At 44.5% G+C, this 23,109-nt stretch overlaps 1 long non-coding RNA gene across 2 annotated transcripts; it reads right to left on the bottom strand.

The window, feature by feature from the left end:
* Positions 1-2,038: 2,038 nt before the first annotated feature.
* Positions 2,039-15,035, bottom strand: LOC133382065 (uncharacterized). Of its 2 annotated transcripts, none has more exons than XR_009761780.1 (4): positions 14,814-15,035; positions 8,510-8,666; positions 5,977-6,196; positions 2,039-2,705 (listed from the first exon to the last, which is right to left on the bottom strand). It is a non-coding gene; the product is annotated as an uncharacterized LOC133382065 (long non-coding RNA). The 2 variants fall into 2 exon arrangements; XR_009761781.1 differs by having other exon boundaries at positions 8,510-8,638.
* Between the last annotated feature and the right edge of the window lie 8,074 nt (positions 15,036-23,109).

Genomic DNA, 23,109 nt, shown 5'->3' with positions numbered 1-23,109 from the left:
GCAGCAACTCCTTCCCCAGTTCCATTGCCCATGCATCCCCCTCTGAATGCGTGGCATATAGGGTTGCCAGGTTCAGGGCCTGAGACCGATCCTGTATCTTTAGGAGAAGAGAAAGTCAGCCAAGTGCAGGTGAAAAAGCACAAGGTGGAATTCTCCCTTCCCCCTGCACAGCTTTTAAAGATACAGAAGACCTCTTGGAAGCCGGGCCTGGCAACCAAGAGGTCTTCTGTATCTTTAAAAGTTGTGCAGAGGGAAGGGAGCAGGGCTGGCTCCAGGCATGACGGGGCGCTTGGGCATCAGCCTGCCCTGGGCCCCGGCGTGTGTGCACGTTTGCGTACGTGTGCCCCCCCCACCTACCTGTCTCCTGTCTTTTACTATTGCCATTAACTAAGATGGCGGCCGTGGTTTCCCTAAGGGGATGAAGCCTCTGCCACCATCTTTGTTGATGGCATGCTTGCATGCTACGTGTGCGCATCTCTGCCATCAACTAAGATGGTGGCAGGGGCTTCAGTGCTTTAGGGAAACCGCAGCCGCCATCTTAGTTAAGGGCAATACTAAAAGGCAGGAGACAGGTAAGTAGGGGGGGCGCGGATTGCTGCAGATTTCAGAAGGGGAGCAGAGGGGGTGCTGAGGGGCCCCCTGTAGCTCCAGGGGCCCTCAGGCCAGTGCCCCACCTGGCTGCCCTTTAGAACCGGCCCTGGAAGGGAGAATTCCACCTTGTGGTTTTTCCCATTACAGTGTTGCAAGAACACCTGCACTTGGCTGACGTTCTCTTCTCCTAAAGATACAAGATCAGTCTCAGGGATTGAACACTAGTGGCATATATATATGCGTAGTGCTTATTTGCTTCAGCAGGTAAGAAGGCAGTGGTGGGCCAGAGCTTGGAAAAGACACAACTACATTGTCTCTAGTTTATGGCATTACATGGCATTCATGAACCAGGAGAGAAGAGAACACTGCTTGCAGATTAATTCAAGGGCTGCCAGGTTGTAACCCAGACATTGCAAATTTACCTTGAATAATGCATATCCAGCTGGAGAGGTTGCTGCTGCTTTGATTTCCAAGTCTTAATCACTGTTCAAAACGTTGGCAGCTGCTTTATACAGAGTCAGCCCATTAGTCCATCTAGCTCAGGGATAGCCAATGTGGTGCTTTCGAAATGTGCCTAGACTACAACTCCCATCAGCCCCAGCCCCACCCAGTGTGGCCAATGGTCATGGATGATGGGAGTTATAGTCCAGCAACACCAGGAAGGCACTATGTAAGCTACACCTGATCTAGCTCAGTATTAACTACACACTGATAGGAGTCAACCCTACCTAGAGATGCTAGGAATAAAACCGGAGACCTTTTGCATGCAAATAGTGTGCTCTCCCACTGGGTTATTATGGCCCACTATTTTCAAACCTGCTCAAAGATACTACAGTAGGGCCCCACTCATACAGCGGGTTATGTTCCAGACCCCCGCCTAAAAGCGAAACCCACCAAAAAGTGGGATTCCGTCAATAAAATGGCACCCTATGCCCCAAAAATGCCGTAAAAGCGGAACAAGCGCCGTATGAATGGGGCCTTACTCTAATTGAAAGCCGCCGTATTAGCGGAATGCCAAAAAGGAGGCTACCGAAAAGTGGGGCCCTACTGTACTTCTTTTAAGAGCCACTTACACAATACCTTGCTGCACCTCTCACCAAATACATTCCCCACCACCAAGGAGGGAGGACTAAGGAAAATGGTAACAACCTTATAGCTCCATATACAAATGTTGTGCTTTGTGCAGAGACCACTAGTGCAGGGCTGGCAAACCTTTGGCCCTCCCGAAGTTGCTGGACTCCAATTCCCATCAGCCCTAGCCAGCATAGCCAATGATTAGAGTAGATAGTAGTTGTAGTCCAGCAACATCGGGAGGGCCAAAGGTTGCCCAGCCCCAGCGGTTTGTGGAGTTGCAAATGACATCAGAATTGTCCACACCTACACAGGCCTTTAGAGGCAAATGCACCACCTAAAGTTTGCTACCTTCCTTATTTCTGTTGTGCTCAGGGATAGCCAGTGGGGAAAGTGCAGTGAGTAACAAAAGGGAGTGCAATAGAGATACTAACTTTGCTTTATTCACGTGCCTCTAGAAGCAGCAGATATAATGGCCTGGTGTAGTTGTAATCAGTAGTGGCTGGTGTCCACTGAGACTTGTGGGGCAAGGGACAGGGCACAGCAGTCAAGAGCAGGTGGAGTTAGGACTGAGATAGAAGTCACAATAGGCAGAGCATACTTGACACACAGACACACTTTATGCTGTCCAATCTGATAACTGCATTTTTAGGGCTCTTCAAAGTGCTTCAGGGGATAAGTTACATCAGCTGAAATACCCTCTTTTACACAACTGTTAAAGGTGCAGCAGACTTACCGTCTTTTCATCTGGCGACCCTATGCTTCACATACATTATCTCCCTAATCTTTAACATAAGATTATAACATAACTCAGAAGAACATAAAGAGCAGCCCTGATGGATCAGACAAGTCCATATAGTCCAACATCCTAGTTGGAGAAGCCCTCAAGCAGAACATGGACAATTATTCTCTGTTGTTGCTCCTGCTGTTGCTTCCAGCAACTGGTATTATTCAGTAGCATATGTCCTCTGATCTTGGGAGAGGTTGCATGTAGCCATCATGGTTAGCACCCATTGAGCCAGGTTGGTAGATTAAGGCTGGACCTGTTAAATATAACACAAAGTATGCTAATTTAGCATGTGCAAATAGCATGTGGTGGTGCAGATCATAGCCTTATCCTCCGTGAATTTGTCTTATCTTTTCAAAAGCCATCCAAGTTGGTGGCTATCTTCACTACATCTCACAGGAGTTAATTCCATAGTTTAACTATGTGCTGTTTTGTGTTGCCAGCTTTTCAACCAACCTCTATAGCTGCACTTTTAAAAGCAGCAAGTGATATCTCCATGCTGGGAAAAGCTTCCTCTGCTAAATCCTACTCAACAAGCCTCTTTTTCAGGTGTATTTATAAGGCTAGTTGAAAACTTGGCAACCTTACTTCTATTTCTATAAGTTCCTCTGTACAGACCTGCCCTTTTGTTAAGATCTGTTGTGGAGGTTCTGCCACGCAGCTTAACTGAGGCCCACTATCTAGAAATATGGAGGAGAGCATTTTCACACACCCCTTCTGAGATACAGCTGGCACCTATTGTTTGAACCTTTCAACACCAGCAGAAAATCCGGTTATTCACCCAAGCTTTTGGTGGACTTTAGTGCCAGTGTTGACATTTATTTTAGTTCACTGGTTGCAACTATCTGCCTTGCTTTTAGTACTTGGGGAAGGGCTGTAGCTCAGTGGTAGAGCATCTGCCCTGCATGCAGAAGGTCTCAGGTTCAGTCCCTGGCATCTCCAGGTAAAGCTGGGATAGAACCCCTCTGAAATCCTGGACAGCCACTACCAGTCAGTGTAAGCAGTACTGAGCTAGATGGACCAATGGTCTGCCTCAGTGTAAGGTGGCTTCCTATGTTGTATTATATATCTGGATTTGTTTTACTTGGTAGCCAGCTCTGGTATTGCATTTGCAAGAAAGAGCAAGGAAGAGATAATCTTTTAATGAATTAAATTTAAATATTACCATTTCCTGAACTTCCCACTGTTTAAGGAGGGAAGGGTGTGTGTGTGTGTGTGTGTGTGTGTGTGTGTGGGAAAGTAATACAAGTACTTCAAGCCCATGCTAAACTCTGCACAGATCCATCTGTTCAACTCACTTATTCAACACAGCAATTTGGTTGTGTGAACTGACCTTGACTCTTCACCCGCCACAATTCTGTGGTTGGTCTCCAACCCCCACCAGTCCCAGCCAACATGGCTGTAGCTCAGAACATTTGAAGGTTCGCTACTCCTGTTCTAAATCAAGGTGGCTTCCAGGGAGGATTTAGCCTCAGCATCGCTTCTTTAATACGTAATGCCGTATTATCCGTAATAAGAGTTTTGCTTGAGATGAATAGAAACAGGGGCCCAGTCACCTGACAAAGGAAGCATTAAGTGCTCCAATATTGGGAACTGCTGCGGTACTAAGAAGCAAAGCAAATAAGAACTGGAAGCCATGTGTGCAATCTCAATTTTAAAAACAACTCCGTGTGTTGTATTTTTTAGCAGGCTATGCATTGCTAAAAATGCTAAGAAATAGATGTTCCGTTTACAGCCAAAGGATGCTGCCAGCATGTTGGAGAGAATTCTGCAGAGTGAAGACCAGGTAGCCCAATGTAAAGGAGGATCGGGACTGTACACCTTTAATCACAGTGCAGTAGAGGGAATTTCAACAAGCTGCAGCTTTTCTGCCCCTGGCAGAATTCCTCTTCTATGCAACATTTTAGACCAGAGCCTGTCAAACCATATAGGCAAACCAGGCAGATTCCAGGGATGGAAGAAATTAAAAAGTGCACCCTGCCATGCCAACTCCACATGTGAACTGAGTGCACAACTTCTCAGCCAACTTCTGTAGCTGTGATTTTAACTGTGGTTTGATGTGCGTTTGCAGGTGAGGATATTTATCTACATGCTCTGAAAAGCTTTGCTTGCTGATTTCTGTAGACCAAGCTGCCCTTAAAGGCACAGGAGCAGGCCAGACTTGGCAACCCCTAAGCACACCGCAGGATCCATAGGAATCCCAGCCTAAGGCAACAAAAAAACTTGCACCAGTCCTGCTTAAGGCACAAAAGGCTTGTTCTTCTTTGCCTTTGGTCTCCCTAGGCAGCAGTGCTGTCGGCCCCACTCATGAAATGGGACTGTCCACAAAGTATGGTGGTTTTTAATACCCTTTTAAAATCCCCTCCTCCTTTGTCTGTAGTTCAGACTCCCCTTCTCAAAGAGTACATCAAACATAACTAGATGTCCCTAAGGCCTTGATTTGATTCCACACCAGCCCTTTTACCTGGAATTGCCATCCACTGATCACTTGCTTTTGAGAGGGTATCCAGAAGACATTTGTCCTCTTCAGGCATTACAGATCTAGTGAAGGGCCCCTCCAGATGTCCTTTTCATTGTGCATTCATTATTATTTAAATGGTTTTAAATTTTTAAATTGCGTTTTAAATTGTTTTTAAAAGATGTGCTTTTAAATTTGTATATTTGTTTTAATGTTTTTAGTTACTGTAAACCACCCAGAGAGCTTCAGCTATGGGGCGGTATATAAGTACAATAAATAAACAAACAAATAAATAAATAAATTGTGCTCATGATGGTATCAAGGCAGTTATACACGATCCTGCTTGCAATACTGTTAGTGCCTGCAAAAGTTTCAGGGCAAGCATACTGCTTTGTTTCCAGTTAGTGTTTGCCCCGTAGCTTCCTGCTGAAATCCTGTAACTCTTCATACTGCAAATGTTCTGGGATTATTATTTTTTTTGTCCTAGTTGTGCTGTGCTGTAGAACAAGAGCGTTCCTCCAGATGGCAATAAGACAGTAACATTGGGGAAGCATCGCAGAACAGCAAATAAAAGCAGAATGATATGTATGGATAGTCCGGCATAAATCCATCACTACTGCACTATTTTTGCATCAATTACATGTTGCAGAATGTGGCCACCAAAAAAAACCAGTCTGGAGGGGCCCTAAGTAAAGAAAGGCAGTGAGGACAAGTGTGCTATTTCTGCCCCCCTCTATTGCCATTTTTGCCTCTTTCCAGCTCCTGGAAGGTAACTATGTGAAGCAGGGAGCCTTTTTGTATCGGTGGATACATGTTTTATGAACCTGGAAAATCAGTGCTTCAAAACAGGCGGAGAGCCTCCATGGGCACAAAGGGTTCCTCATCTCACACAGTCTTCTTGCACAAGTTAGAAGGTGAGGAAAACAGTGGGGGCCAAAGGGCAGATCCACACCATACATTTAAATCACATCCAATGCACATTTAAAGCACATGATGTCCCCCAAAGAATCCTGGGAACTGTGGTTTCCCCTCCCAGAGCTACAACTTCCCAGCATCCTTAACAAATTACATTTTTTTTTGTAGTTCGTGATGGTTTTCCCTGCTGCTCTCCTCATGTGTTTATTTCACCAGATTTGTAGTGCCTGACAGGGGCTCCTGTTGTCAGCCAATTGCATTCCAATGTTTTGTCTGTTGTCCTCCCATGTGTGTGCGTGTTTTCCCAGACAGTGACGACTTTTCCATTAGAGCATTTTAGCATTGCTGAGGCATTGCTTTTTCCCCACAACCAGCTGGAAGCAAAGTTAAACCAGAGTATCAATACAAGCGTTTAAAATACGCTATAATATCCAGTCATGCCTTTCTCATGACCAAGATCCTTCCATAACATTTGTTCACCTATGTAAGTCCCATTCAGCAAAGATTCCCAGCACTGCTTCATCCTTGTAGATTCCGCTCTCTTTATTGCTTCCCAAGGAGAACAGCTGATCCCCTTAATGATGAACAGCCTAATTGCCCCAATCTTACTTCTCACAGGAGTGGGAAGGCTTTAATTACTGACTTCCTCGCCTTTTTTGCAAATAGAGAAACAGGTGTTCATCTAGGATGGCATCAAGGCAAGTCTGGAGGCAAAGAAAGCACTCAGTACACCATACAAACACCCACACCCAGCATACAGCCCCAGCCAGATCACCCTCAAAGGAATGTAGTCCTCCTAAACATAACAAAAGGTGGCCCACCTCTGCACATTATTGTTATTTCCATTTATAGACCACTTACTATCTAAAAGATCTCAAAGCAGTTTGCAATAGAATACACAAGGTACAATAACAACATATCAAATTAATTTACAAAGCAAAATACATCAATATCCATATCCATAAACATATACATAAACACAGTATAAAAGTCAGAATTCACCAAGGGAAGCCTGTAAGCCACCCTCCCTGCTCTATGAAAGGTTCTATGTGTGTGGAACTTTGGCTTCTTGTGTCATCTGACAACAGCTGAGCTATTACCTGCAGGACTGCATTCCACCCGGAAGCAGCGGTGGCCCCAAAATGTATCAAGAAGCAGACCAACAGCTCACACTTTTGGCAAGCTGTAGGGGTGGCACAGAAACCAAGATCAAGCCATGGCCTCCCCTTCATATCAGATGTCAAAGGAAGGCAGCAATCAGCATGGTGCCGGTGTTGGGTGTTGATATATATGAAACACCTATCTTCTTTAAAGGGCTAAACCAGGGTTTGGGGACCTTTGGCTCTCCAGATGCTGCTGGACTACGATTCCTATCTACCCTAACCATTTGCTGTGCTGGCTGGGGCTGATGGGAACTGGAGTCCAACAAATTCTGGAGGGCCAAAGGTCCCCCAGCTCCGGGCTAGGGATGTGTGAGAATTTTGATTCAGTTCACATTTCAAGCTGAATCTATCAAATTCACACTTTCTGAAACAATATGAAAACCAAAAGTCATCCTTTGAAAGTCATACCTATTCAAATTTTGCGATGCAGTGCCAGCCAACCAATGTTTACAAAAATGCATTATGCTAGGGGGAAGTGTGCATAAAGATGAATACATGAGTAAAAGAACACATGCAAAATGCATTATATGATGAGAAATTGCTGCAAAAATGAATCAATTTTGCGTTACTTAAAACTGCCTACAAAAATGTGTTTATTGGGGAAATTCACACTAAAATACTGGAGAATTTTCATGAGGGTTAAAAAAAAACACAAATTGTTACAGAAATGTGAAGAATTGAAGATTGGAAAAATGACAAACTGACAGAACTAAAACTTTCCATCCCTGCCCTGGGTTAAACTAAACTACCCATGATACAGGCAGCGATGGCTAGTTTGAATAGGTCACTACCCCACTATGCTCAGTTTGCCCTCAGCCAATCCTCACTTGCCTACCTCCTTGCTTACAACTAGCCCAGGGTGTAGCACTGCCTCTCAGCTTCCTCCTGTCCTCAGTGTTGAACTTGTAGAACTCAGTAAGGAAGAAGATGGGGACAAAGCTGGAATTAGTTGGCTCACTCTATTATTGGCTCTGGCTCCACCTATGGTTGGCCTCTCAACCTTCTGCCCTGTGAGTACCAACAGGCACGATCAGCTACTGGATGCAGGGGGTCCATGACAGGATCTGCCAGTGTTTTCCCTTTTACTTAATAGCAGCTCAGCCGGGCAAAAAGCTCTTTAGGTGTGGGGCTGTGTAGAGGTTAAGTAGCAAATGCTATATACCCCTTTTGCTGCTGCCCCCTTCTTTCTATGACTGGGGAAGGTCTGTGGAGCTGCTGCTGTCATATCTCATTTGGCCCGTACTCATCTGTCTCAATGGCAAATCAGGAAATGTCACAGGCTGTGCAGCAAAGAACATAATCCACCGTTTTTTGTTAATGAGGCCTAAACCGACAGCTTGGTGGAGAGAGAACTGGTTCCTGTCTTTAGCTCTTACACCAAACATTCATCTTCTAAAGCTGCAGCTGCAAAGCTGACCTTAATTATTCAACAAAGATATGCCCAGTACTGACTATGATTCTCTATTACGTTTTGACTTTATGTAATAGCATTAAGAAAAACAGGGCTGCACTTCATCAAACTACCTTTTACATCAAACGTCCGAGAGCTCCTTGATGATGCAAATAAGTTGAATAGTGCTCTGCAAAACCTTAGGATAAACAGCGTGCTATGGAGATAATTCCTCAGTGGCCACTGTACAGTTTTGTATCTCTCTGGTAAAGTGCAAGTTTGAGAAATCTTCTGTTAAGTGAGATATGAACATTACAAGTGAAGAACATGTTAAGTAAAGAGCATCTGCCAGACTTCTGTGTTTAAAAAAATTAAAAAAAGGCAAGTGAGAAATGTGACCACATGACACTGTTGGGAAGAACTTGATACTTCAATATTTCTACTAGCATTCACAATTTTGGCAGTTCTGTGATATTTTTCAAGGAGTATCTTCGATGTTGCAACAAACAACAGTCACAGTTTGAGAAAATAATTATTAATCACTCCTAATACTGAACTTGGGTGAGGTGTGCCAATGGCTTTGTAGCAAAAATGGTTGCACCCACAAACAAGAGGCAGGCATCTGTGAACTTGGGTGATTCCCAAGATTTGCAGAAGTACAGAAAATTTAACCCAGGCCTCCCAACTATCATTATTTATTAAGTGGCTGCCCATTTGCTACCAGGCCAAGTTCAAGGTTCTAGTTTTGGTGTACAAAGCCCTGTACAGCTCAGGACCAGGATACCTGAAAGACTGTCTTACCCCTTATATACCCAGTCGATCACTGTGCTCTGCAGGTGAAGGGCTTCTGCAGATACCATCTTATCAGGAGATCTGTTCTGCACAACTTAGGAAACGGACCTTTAGTGTGGCGGCACCTACCCTGTGGAATTCCCTCCCTTTGAATATTAGGCAGGCGCCATCTCTGCTATCTTTTCAGCGCCTTTTGAAGACTTTCCTCTTTCAGCAAGCCTTATAGGTTGAGACCTATCTCAGTCTGTGTCTGTGTTAGAATTGCTTAATATGTTTTTAATAATGTCTTTAACCCTTTTTTAAAGTTGGGGTTTTTTAACGCTGTTTTGTTTTAATGTATTTAAAACATCATGAAAACAGATCTTAAAAGTGTTTTTAGCACTTTGTTTACCGGCCTGGGCTCCTGCTGGAAGGAAGGGTGGGATACAAATTAAATAATAAATAAATAAATAAATAAACAAGTGCTTGCAATTCTGTTAAATGCTGTATAAATAATAAAATAGGTTCCTGCCATAACAGCTTACAATTTTAAAGTTAGGACAAGTAGAAGGGGCAGTCATGGAAGAGGAAAATAAGCAAATCCTTCTACATTAAAGGTTCATAACGTTATTTGAGTAACTGGTATAGAATATACAACAGTCTTATGGCACCTTAAGGACTAGTACATTATTCTGGCATAAGCTTTCATGGACTACAGTCTACTTCATCTGATGCATTTGAGAAAGCAGATTGTAATCCATGAAAGCTCATGGCACACTAAATGCGTCCTGTCAGTGCAAGATTTCAACTTGCACAAAAGGACTCCGTTGCTTTCCTTCCCCGGCGTGCACCCCACACCCTCCCCAAATCTGCTCCAGAAGATTGGGGAAACCCCTAAAACAGATTTAGTGGGCAGCACAAGGGGGAGGCAGGTCTATTGCACAAGCAGAAATCCTTGCTCTGACAGGATACATTCCTTAGCATTATGTTGGATACAACCCTTTGATGGTTTTGCTGTAACAGATAAATAGGGCTGAAAAAGACCCCTCTGGAAACTAGCTGCTTAAACAGTTGTGAGTCTGTTTTGTTTCTGTGCAGTTTGAAACAAATCTGCCCCCGACTGTACACATCTTTATAATTTGGTTCCTTTTATTCTTTTTGGATCGTAGTGAATCTTTGTATACACCAGTGGGTGGAACAGGTGGTTATACTTTACCTCAATGCGCATTCCTAACCAATTGCTGCCCTGCCCTTAACGTTGTCATCAGTCTTTCACCTGTTGAGCATGTGTGCAGGTGTTTTCTACTTGCACACATTACCTTTTCTTCTTTTTTTTATGGTGATTTATTGTACATGTGTTAAATCAGAAACTTTGCTTCCTGTCATCAACTTGTTTTGTGCATGCATGCAGTTAGTTCTTACCAAACCGTGCACCTCTTTTTAAAAAATAAATTTGTTTTTTCAGCTTCTGTGATAACCCTAGTTAACGATTATTTGCTGGTCGTCTCCCCGCCCCCGCCCCCGCCCGCCCAAGAAGCACCAGAAACATTTTAAGCGCAAGTGTGTCTCTACCCAAAGAAACTAATCTATGAATCAGAAAGGCCCTAGTTGAATCTTGCCTGTCCTGTAAATTTGGCAGCCTTACAGAAGTCACTATCTCTCTACCTCGACTCCTTATTTGCCATATAGGGATAATACTGATCCACCTTAGGGGGCCATTCTCTCTCTCTCTCTCTCTCTGTCTCTCTCTCTCTGTCTCTCTCTCTCTCTCTCTCTCTCTCTCTCTCTCTCACACACACACACACACACACACTTTGAACACAATTGCTATAGACATGTACACTCACAGGGACACTTCTGTGAGTGGAGTGGGGAGACCAATTAGTTGATCCCAGCCAGGCTGATGGAGACAGCCTCTTCTGTCTGATAGCTGTCAGTTGAAACAGGCAATGCTTCAAGGTTACCTAAGACAGCAATCCTATTACCAGAATGTAAGTCCCATTGAAAACAAAGGCAGACAGAGGGACAGAAAGGGAGAAAATGAGTATAAATATTCCATCATCTCTTGTTAATATCAGGTAGTGGAGGACAGAGTTAGGTCCACGTGTTACTTATTGACAGCTGGAAGGCCTAAGTAACCTCCAGGCTAGATTACTGTAATGCACTCTATGTAGGTCTGCCCTTGAGGTTGGTCCGGTAGCTGCAGCTGGTGCAAAATGTGGCGGCGAGACTGCTCACTGGGACAGGGTATCACCAACATGTCACTCCACTGCTGAATAAATTGCACTGGCTGCCTATTTGCTACCGGGCCAAGTTCAAGGTTCTAGTTTTGGTGTACAAAGCCCTATACATCTTGGGACCAGGATACCTGAAAGACCGTCTTACCCCTTATATACCCAGTCGATCACTGCACTCTGCAGGTGAGGGCCTCCTGCAGATACCATCTTATCAGGAGGTCCATTCTGCACAATATAGGAAACAGACCTTTAGTGTGGCAGCATCTACCGTCTGGAATTCTCCCCACTTAAATATTAGAGAGGTGTCATCTCTGTTATCTTTTCGGCGCCTATTGAAGACCTTCCTTTTCCCACAAGCCTTTTAAGTTGAGACCTATCCCAGTCTGCTTCTGTGTTGGAATTGCTTTTTAATATGTTTTTAAACCTTTTTTAAAAAAATGTTTTTAACCTTTTTTTTAAGATGTCTTCAAAGCTTTTTTAGAGAATGTTTTTAAAGTTGTTTTGTTTTAATGTATTTTAAAGTCTGCTTTTATGATGTTTTAAAGTGTTTTTAGTGTTTTTGTTTGCCGCCCTAGGCTCCTGCTGGGATAATTAATAAATAAAATAAATAAGAGGCATTAGCTCAGGTAGAGGGAACCTGTGACTCTCCAGGTGTTGCTGGACTATACCTCCCATAGGGTTGCCAGGTTTAATCCCTGAGACTGATCCTGTATCTTTAGGATAAGAGAAAGCAGAGCTTGGAAGATTACTTTTAAAAAGTAATAAATTACAGTTATAGTTACATGGCCCCAAAAAGTAGTAATTACCGTTACAATTACAATTGCTCTGAAACTAACTGATTACTTTACATTTCCTCCAAAGTAATCACTACAATTACATTTCAGTTACTTAAAAAAAACCGCCTACAAGGTGCTGGCCTTGGCTGCTGCACATCTAAGTAGCCTAAAACAACATTAAAAATAAACACACACATATAGAGGTAGTAGAATAATTATTTTTATTCATAAAATAGCAATGGTGGTCTCTCCGCTGGTAAGGGTAGTGGGGAGGGAGGCTGAGGCCAGTACTCAGATCTTTGCACGTCAAACCAAGTGCAACCCCCCCACTCAGCCTGCCAGCATAATGTCTCTCACTTACCCACCTCCCAGACCCTGCCCTGCCACCAACTAAGGGACACTCACTCAAGCAAACATTTTCCCCTGAGATGCAAAAAAGTTAAAATACTGCAAATGCAGCACAATAGCCAGAGAGAGTGGTGGAGGACACTTTGTGTGCCAAGTGCAAACACACACACACACAAGGATCGTCATCTTTCACCTCCACAGTTCTTTATCTCCATTCTGTTGCTGCCTCCTTCTCCTCCTTTATCCATGTTCTTGACCTCCTGATCCTTTTCCCCTCCACTCCATTCTTCACCACCACTATCCATTTTTTTAAATAATTGTTTTCTCCACTCCACCCCGTCTCACTCTCCGCCTCCTCCCCATCCACAGAGCATGAGGAAAGAGCGACACTGCACAGAAGCCCAGTTTGAAGCACATTATTTTCATCCACAAATCAGAGGAGCAGAAGACTTCCCCTGCTCCCCCCCCAAAGTAATGCCCAAAAGTAATTCTGGAAACGTTACAATTACTCCACAAAAGTAGTAAAATTACTCCTATTACAATCAAAATGTAAAGGAATTACCCACTTGTTACTCAAAAAATTAATGAATTACAAGTAATTCGTTACTTGTAACTAGTTACTTCCAAGCTCTGAGAGAAAGTCAGCCAAGTGCAGGTGTTCTTGCAATCCTGTAATGGGAAAAACCACAAGGTGGAATTCTCCCTCCCTCCTGCACAACTTTTAAAGATACAAAAGACCTCGTAGAGGCCCAGCCTGGCAACCAAGAAGTCTTCTGTATCTTTAAAAGTCCTGCAGGGGGAAGGGAGAATTCCACCTTGTGGTTTTTCCCATTACAGGGTTGCAAGAACACCTGCACTTGGCTGACTTTCTCTTCTCCTAAAGATACAGGATCAGTCTCAGGCCCTGAACCTGGCAACCCTAACCTTCCATAATCCCTGAACATTCATTGGCCATGCTGGCTGGGGTTCTTCACCCCTGCAAAATGTGAAATGAGCACAAGCCTCCCTTAGCAACTGTTCATGTCTGTTTAGATATGTTTGCCCGCATCCTGTTTTTGAGAGAGCTTCAAGCTCAACTTACTAGAGGAGGGGGCGGGGGGACTTTTTTAGCCCTGGGGCTGCATTCCCTTCTGGGCAACCTTACAAGGGTCATATGCCGGTGGGTGAGGTCAGAGGCAAAAGTGGGTGGAGAAAAAGTTGTAAATTTTATCTTTGTACAGTAGGCTAGTTCCTACACACACTCACCCCCCTTTCCCCCTCCATCTAGGCAAGCAAGGGGAGAGAAAAGAACACATTCCAGCCAGGCAAAATACTTGGAGCATGAAACAGGGCCAGTGAAGGGTGTGGCCTGGAGGAAGGCGGGGTGACCTGAGGAGAATTCCAAGTGGCAGATCGAGAAGCTCAGACGACTGCATTCAGCCCCAGGCCTGCAGTTTTTGACCACTCCATTGGAGACAAAGCATGCCAGGTAATTACATGAAAGATTGTCTTACCTCCCTTATATGCCCAGCCAATCCCTGCACTCCGCAGGTGAGAGCCTCCTGCAGATAGCATCTTATCAGGAGGTCCATTCTGGACAACATAGACAGCCAACTTTTAGTGCTGTAGCACCAAGACTTTGGAATTCCCTCCCTTTAAATGTTAGACAGGCACCATCTCTGTTATCTTTTTGGTGCCTACTGAAGACCTTCCTCTTTCAACAAGCCTTTTAAGTGGAGAACTTATCCCAGTCTGCGTCAGTGTTGGAATTGCTTTTTAAGATGTTTTTAAATATTTTTTAAAAAAAGATGTTTTGTTTTAATGTTTTTAGAGATGTTTTGTTATTTTAAAGTCTATTTTAAAGATGTTTTAGAGTGTTTTAGTGTCTTTGTTTGCCACCCTCAGCTCCTTCTGGGAAGAAGGACGGGATATAAATTTAATAAAGAAAGAAATAATATGTGAGGGTCATTGGCTCACTTCAAGTGCAGCTGTTCCCAGGCTCGCCGGTTCTGCCATTAGGCAGAGTGAGCTGGCTGCTTCAGGTGGCTGATTTGGGGTGTCATGAACAGGCAGCAAATATTTATTTTGTTCATTATTGTTGTATTTTTAGTGCCAGAGATGGGGGAGATCCGTGTGGGATTTTCTACCTCAAAAGCCTAAATAACCTGGCAGACCTTTTGTACTGTTTTATTTATTTATCAACATATATATACTGCCTGATTGTAAAAAAAACCACCAAAAAACTCTGAGCAGTTTACAAGAAACATTAACATTACTAATAAAAACAGTGCATTTTGACCAGAGAGAAGCATCATATACCACTTCACCTTAAGCAGCAAAAATGTCTTGGGCTGGTCCTGAAGGGAGGGAGGATTTAGCCTTGATGTGTTCCTTCCTCCAAGCTGCTCCTCTGGATTTCGAATAATTGTCCGCTAGATGTCAGGATGATAGGAGGAGGAGAGAGACACGCTGTCCAGCAACAGGAGGCAACCAGCCAATCACCTTCCATCCTAGAGAAGGCTGCTTCCCTGCTGGTTCTGTGCAGCCATCAGGAACCGGCTGTTGTCAGGCAAACTACATCTGTGCAGCAGCAAAAGGAATTAAATTTGTAATGCAGGGTTAAAGAAAAAAAGCCGAGAAGGAGAGAAAAGGTGAATGACAGCATGCAGATGTGAATGCAGGAAGCCGCAAAAGGTATCACTGTTCCGTTGCTTCGCCCATCCCACGTTGCCTCAGAGTGCCCAAACATTTTTATGCATGAAATCCAAACAACTCTAATTAGAAGGACAAAACGACAGGTTACTCAGGGGAGAGACATGATGGGGCGGCAACACCATAGCCTAGAAACACTTACCTGGCTGCTGTTGAAGTCGATGGGTCTTATTTCTGCGTAGGCATATATAAGATTGCGCTGGGATTCTCTTGGCTTGAGCAAAAATGCACCTCTGGGTGCAGCAGTGGAGCTGGAGGGGTATTTATCCTGTTCCTCCTCCCCTGCCAAAACCCACCACCACCACTCTCAAGCAGCCATTTGTCCCATGACCACGAGATAATAGGGTGGAGAAACGGGCATACGCCACCATTCTCAGGTTGCTGTTTGACCCACAAGAAACAGCAGGAGAAACATCACTGGTCCAAAGGCTTTTTTCCAGGTTTGGCTTATGGCATGAATCACCATGCCCGTGGAAAATGTTCAGCCCGAGTTGCAATGCTAGGCTTCAATCTACGTTGTTATCATGCAAGTCTAGGCCGTTGCAAGTTCTATAGGCTGATCAGTTTTCAGTGCTCAAAATATACCAGAAGCAACAAAGAGAAAGCGTGCCTCTGACCCATATGTGGTGCACTTTCCTTATTACTCAGTAGCTGGCATTCACATGTTACCCTACAAACAGCTTTAAGATAAGCCAGAGAGCTGCCCTCTGAGTCACATATGGTGGTACATCAGTCCATACATGTGCAGCATCATGCATACTGTGTACACCACCATTGTATATTCCAGGTGGTATCTATGGTAGCTTGCAGACACAGCATATAATGCACTAGTGCCTTGGATGATAATTGTTTTGATATTAAATGCAGAAAGTGGTGCATTGTGACAAACATCAAACCTCCAACCCTCTGGCTCTTTACAAATATTCTGCCTGCTAAAAGCTCTTCTTCCATGAGAGCAGCGTAAGTAACGCACAGGCACCCTGTGCTTTGCTTGAGTTACACACAAGGATTTTCCTCCTGCTGTTAACCCTGTCGAACAGGAGATACTTCTCAATTGACACCTGTGAAATTTACGTTCCTGTGAATGGCAAAGCATCTATTTCAGAGGGATTTGGCCTACTTCCTGGGACCCCACACCTCCATTGCCCATTGTGATTGGATGGTTGCCCCCCCCACCTGACTGTCATTGGTTTCTTGACACATAGTATAAAAGTGGGATGGCTGGAGAATGTCTTTGTCCTGAAGATAACTGCTTGCTTCAATCTCTGAAGGAGCCCTGTGCAACTTTGCATGTAAAGCAGGGTTAGGCACCTTGGGACCTCCAGATGTTGTTGGACTCAACAACATCAGCCCCAGCCAGCATAGGCAATGGTCAGGGATGATGGGAGTTGTAGTTAAAACAACATTTGGAGGACCACAGACTTCCTGTCCTTGATGTACATTATGTAAAACCTGAACATACTTAGAAATTGTGTTCTTGTAAAATTAGTCAGGAGAGCCAGTGTGGTGTAGCGGTTAAGGTGTTGGACTACAACCTGGGAGACCAGGGTTTGAATCCCCACTTAGCCATGAAGCTCACTGGGTGACCTTGGGCCAGCCACTGCCTCTCAGCCTCATGAAAACCCTATTCATAGGGTTGCCGTAAGTCAGAATCGACTTGAAGGCAGTACATTTACATTTTTTAAACTTAGTCAGAAATCCATTTTTATTTTCTTTTTATGCAGTTTCTGATTTCTCCTTGAATGAACGGCCAGGAGTTGATCTAAAGAGCTTTACTTCTACACCATCTCACCCCATTTGGCTACTTGTGTGTCAAACACTACTGTACTTGGTTACTAGAAGGCAGCTGACTCAGGTCTGTCTGTCTCCCCTCCTAAAATATACCCATAAGTCTGAATTCCCATTTGTTCAGGCTAAAAGGTAACAAAACCATGGGTTATGGCAGCTCTGCCGTTGATAAAATTACACAAAGAGCTCCTCCCAGTCCGCCCTACTTCACAAGGAAGGAGGGGATGTGTGCCTCTCTGTAATGTATTGCCATCATTAGTGTTTTTTGGTGGCTCCCATGTAGAAACTGTAATGTTTAAATTGCTCCTTGGTAGAGCTTGCTTCAGACAGGCCTAATGCTCAAGTGGACAAGTTTCCTGTACTTCTAATAGTTGAGTAGCAGTGAAAGTTTTCACAGGTGCAGAGGAGGTAAATACTAGGTAGCTTAGGAACTGTATGGGGCCATGGCAGCTTGTCATGCAGGGATGACAAAAGCTGGAGTGGCTGAAATTCCCTCTTCTATACCACTACAAAAAGTAGAGGAACTCTGCTGTCCTCATTCACATCTGGTCACCCTAGGAAAGGTACTATGCACGTGAAACAGGGTGGGGAGCCTGTGGCGCTCCAGATATCGCTGGACAATCTCTCATATTATCCCTGACAATGGGCCATCCTAAGCAGCGAGACTGATGGAAGTTGGAGTCCAACAACGTCTAGACCAGTGGTTCCCAACCTTTATGAGCATGGGACCCCCTTTATAAGCTGGAAATGTTTTGTGATCCCCTCCCCCCAGGGAGGCAGCTTGGCTGCCAGGAAGGAAGGGGGAAAGCAGCCTTTCTTTGCAGCATTGCTTCTTTTTGTTTCACAAAAAGCCCTCTGCTCTCATTCTAAGTAAGGGCGCTGACATCAGAGCTTGGAAAAGTTACTTTTGTGAACTACAACTCCCATCAGCCCAATCCAGTGGCCATGCTGGCTGGGGCTGATGGGAGTTGTAGTTTAAAAAAGTAACTTTTCCGAGCTCTGCCGCGCTGTCAGTAGTGGCAGTGCAAGGAGACGGGAATCAGTGATAGTAATCCCCTCTTCTTTCTGGTAGCTCCACCCTCAGCCTCCTTTGGCATCTGCCATGTATTTTATAGGCAGATGCCTGCCCTTAGTGTGCCTGAAAGACGCTCTGGCGCTTCAGCAAAAGGCCTCCCCTCTCGTTTGGAGCAAGGGGGAGGTGTCATCTGCAGCGCCAGTGGAAAGCAGACAGTGTCGAGGGAGTGAAGACTTTTTAAACAAATCAATAAATAATTCAGTTCTTTACTGTTCACGGCCCCCTCTGGATTACTTTGCAGCCCCCCTGGGGGTCCCGGCCCCCAGGTTGGGAACCACTGATCTAGACCACAGGTTCTCTACCCCGACACAGAATCATAGGGCCATCTAATCCAATGCACCCGTTCAGTGCAGGAAATGTACAGCATTCTCAATGGATGGCGGCCCAGCTCCTGTTTGAAGTCCTCCTGCAAGGGAGAGACCCCCCCCCCAGGTAATTGGTCCCATCTTCACAGATATTCTGTTGTAAAATCTTGGCTCACTTGTTGCAGGACTGAGCCTTGACTCTTGTGACAAGTGCATTCTGGGACTGGACCCTGCTTAGTTTGCTTGGCTGAAATTAAGCCTTGGCATCAAGGCGTTCCACATGCTAATTATGCCGAACAGTTCTCTGTAATACACACAGGACCATTTGCAACACATAATAAACAGGGCTATAAGGCATAAGCCCGAGATCTTTCCATCTAACCTCACAAGGCCATGCCACGTCATTTCAACAACCCTCTGGATAGAAAACTGAAAAATCCTGAGATCTTTCTTGCACGAAAGCTGTCATTATTTCATTCTTTTATATCCCCTTATCAATGACTAAAGTGGGCTAATCTGGATTTTTGCATTAATATGAAGAATGCCTATATTATCTCTGAAGGACTGACCTAAATAAAATGATGGCTGCAACTGCTTCTCGTCTTAACTGCAAGGAAACCTCCAAGTGGGAGTTGGGAGGTCTACCAGGTGGATGGGTGACAGAAAAGTCTTCCACTTTGGAACCCACAGCTATGGTCTTAAAGACATGAACAGTAGTATAAAATAATGCAATGGGACCTGCAACAAAATGTTGCAGTATATTTCTTACCGCCTGTCCAGAGTGCTCCTGTTCAGGGTGCTGGCCACTAGCCATCCCCTCCTCCAGGATCCTATAAACTGTTAAGGAGATTAAGTGGGATGTTCGACTCCCTCGCCTTTTCTGTCACCCCCCACCCAATTGACACACTCAACATTATGTGGCTGCTGAGCACACTCAGTGCTTGTTAAACTTGCATTTTTGTTTTGTTTCATGTCTCTTTTTTTGCCCCCTTAGAATTTTTCAAAAATATTTTTGTACTTCTGCAAAATACTGATATTTTCTGAACATATTGGCCTTTTCACCACCACCTACTGATGACATAAGAACATAAGAAGAGTCCTGTGAAATCAGACCAATGGTCCATCTAGTCTAACATCCTGTTCTCACAGTGGCCAACCAGACAACAGCAGGCGATGATCAGCTGGGCAGTGGAGAAATGTGGTGGGGCTCCCCGGGGACTTGCCAAACTGCACAGAGAGTGGCTGAGACCGGTCACATGTAGCCTTGGGGCCACAGAACTAGCATTTCACCTGCAGGGGTGAGGTAGGAAGGAACATAGGAAGCTGCCTTATACTGAATCAGGCCCACTGGCCCATCTAGCTTTGTACTGTCTACACTGATGGACAGCGGTTCTCCACGGTTTCATGCAGGAAATCACTCCTAGCCTTACCTGAAGATGCTGGGGATTGAACCTGGGACCTTCTGTGTACAAAGCAGATGCTCTGCTACTGAGCTATAGCTTCCCCAACAATCTGAGATGGTGCTTGGGAGATATCTCTGTGAGTGAGAAACAGCAGGGTGGATGCCAACACAGGTTTTTAAAAAGTCATTCTAAAATTTCACACCAGAGAAAAGTAGTGACAAAATGGGAACAATAATTTATCAAGGACAGGGAACAGAAAAACAGAGACAGTTTCTTGTAATGCTGGGACATACGACAACTTTTAAAAACCTGTTTATTTTCTTTTTCCATGTCTTGAGCAATATATTATCCTTCTAATCTCTGACCAACAAATCCCAATGCAGACAAAATGAGTTTGTCTTGTTTACACCAAAGAACTGCTGTATGAAACTGACCGGTCACCAAAAATGCAGATTTGTGGAAGCATTGTGGAAGTATGTTTTCCTATGTGCTTCTCAAACATCTTCCTTGATGGAAAGCAGACAGGGGAGAATAATTGATTTTCCAGAGCAGGTAAGCTTGGTGTGTCAAGCAAAGTCTGAAGCCCAGTATTACTGGAACAGCCTTTGATAAACCAGTGGAGCACTGCACATAGACATCTCTAATTCACCACCCTGGTTCCTTTGCCCTCTAGCCTACAGGTTAGAAGTGTTCATGCAAGAAATGCTTCTTGACTCCAGCACAGCAGAAGGGAGACCTGACATTTTGAGAAAAACAAATTGCTGAAGCAAAAGCTGAGGTGGTGGTGGAGGGGGGAGGGAGGGAGAGAAAATTCAGTTTTCTCTTTAAGGAGTAACTATTACAACAGTTGCTTGGGGAATGCAAGCCGTGGGAGGACATCTTCAAGATGGCACAGCACGGGATAATAAATAACTAGCCAAACGACTGTCATTATGTCAAGAGGGGTGTGTGTGTGTGCGTGTGTAGGTGGGTGGTGGGTTGGAATGAGGACTCGCGTATATATGTATTTCAGCATCTGAACCTGGTATACTGATTCCTGCCAGCAAGGGAGCCACACCGCCCTCTGTCAGGGCCAGAGTGGCGTGGAGGTTTTGCCCTCATCACCAACAGTGTTCCCAAATGCAGCATTTTACTTTTTGCCGCAGGAATGAAGATCAAACATTAACACAATTTACCATTAACAAACTAGCCTGTCATGATGGCTATGTTATACGTCCACTATGCCTCTGTATGCCAGTTACTGGGAATCACAAGCACTGTGTAGTCATCCAGGGTCTCAGGGGGTCTTAGACCCCTTAATTTTTGGGAGCAGGGTCCCTATGTCTCCAGTATCCTGTGAGTCAATCAGTATTAAAGGGGAGTGTGTTAATCACTAAGAAGAGTCTTCTAACATGCTTCTTTGTCCTTTCTTGCTGTTTGGAGCCAATCAGAGCGAAGGAGATGAGCCAACCACTGAGAATACTCTTCTCAGTTGCTAACTCTCCCATTTGATGCTTATTGGCTGTTGTTGAGGGAGAAGGCATTAACAAAGACCTCATTTTCAACCTAGCAGCAAAAAAAGGGGTGGTGATGGCTGCAACTATCATGAAGGGACCCTGCACTTCTGAATTTGCCACTACTACACTACTGATCACAAGTGGAGAGAGTGCCGTTGTGCTCAGGCCCTGCTTACAGGTTGCCCACAGGCATCCAGCTGGCCCCTAATAGAATGCTGGACTAGATGGGCCTTTGGTTTTATCCAACAAGGCTCTTCTTATGTTATGTTCTTATAAGGTGCACCGAGCTAAACCCATTCTTTTATTTTTGCCTCCAGAATCCTGTCCCTTCCCTGGCCTACAGCCAACCTGGATTCTATCTCTTGATCATGCTTAAGGGCGTGATAGAATGCCAATAATGGAGTGATAAAAATAATTTATCATTTATATGCCACATTTCATGAGTTCAATGCACTTTGTATACTTTCAGGAATCCTTACAACAGCCCTGCAATGTAGGTCATTATTATCTCCATATTGCAGAGGATGGGCTGAGATCAGTGGAGTAATTCTCAGACAGCATTCTGCAGAACACTAGTGTGGTGAGAAATAAGTTCATTCCTTAATGAATGAACCCAAAGTATCCATGCACAGAGAAGACTGTCTACCACATCTCTGCATAACTCACTATTCTGGGCATACCTTCCTTCCAGCCAATAAACCTTCACTTGTGGTGCTCCCAAATGAGCCATATCTCTGCATGCAATGAGAAATCGCAACCAGAACAGTGGCTGCATTCACACTGTACGTTTATTCCACTATTATTCCACTTTAAACAGTCATGGCTTCCCCCAAACTATGCTGGGAACTGTAGTTTGTGAAAGGTGCTGAGCATTGCTGGGAGACCCCTGTTCCCCTCATAGAGCTACAATTTCAGAGCTCCCTGGGAAGGGGAATTGATTGTTAAATCACACAAGGAATTGTAGCTCTCTGAGAATAGGAGCCTCCTAACAACTCTCAGCACTCTTCACAAACTATATTTCCCAGGATTCTTTGGGGGAAGCCATGACTGTTTAAGGTGGAATAATAGTGGAATAAATATATGGTGTGAATGTGGCCAGTGGATCACACAGAAAGCAACCTCATATATTAGGACCTATGATCAATGATAATTTGTAAGTGTATGTCTAGCTCGAGAGCCAGCATGGTATAGTGGTTAGAGTGTTGGACTACGACCTGGGAGACCAGGGTTTGAATTCCTACACAGCCATGAAGCTCACTGGATGACCTTGGGCCAGTCACTGCCTCTGAGCCTCAGACGAAGGCAATGGTAAACCACCCCTGAATACCGCTTACCATGAAAACCCTATTCATAGGGTAGCCATAAGAATCAACTTGAAGGCAGTCCATTTTCATTTTTTCATGTATAGCTAGCTAACAATTACCATAGAACTGAAGAAAGAAAAGCTATCCTGTTTCTCTTAACTGCAGTTGTCTTCTGCTAAGACAATTCCCCTGGGATGCAAGATTGATCTTGGTGTGCAAAGTCCACCCCAAGATCAGCAATAACAATTGGGGGCATCAGGACTGGGGGACCTGCAGCCCTCTAAATATGCTGGAATGCAGCTCCCATTATCCCTGAGCATTTGGCCATGCTGGCTGGGGCTGATGGCTGTTGAAGTTATCCCTGCTTTGTGGACTAGATAGGCTGGCATAAAAGGAGGATTGCCTTTGCTACAGAACAGGACAATTATATTAACCATTGTGTCCTATTTGCAATGCAACCGTATACCTGTACCTACTTAGAAGTAACCCCTATTGAGTTCAATAGTAATTAGTCACACAGGTATGACTAAGCTTGCAGAC

Source organism: Rhineura floridana, chromosome 3 (genome assembly GCF_030035675.1).
Source record: "Rhineura floridana isolate rRhiFlo1 chromosome 3, rRhiFlo1.hap2, whole genome shotgun sequence".
In the NCBI taxonomy this organism is placed as follows: Eukaryota; Metazoa; Chordata; class Lepidosauria; order Squamata; family Rhineuridae; genus Rhineura; species Rhineura floridana.
The sequence above is the reverse complement of the archived record's forward strand: the minus strand, read 5'-3'. Positions and strand labels throughout refer to the sequence as shown.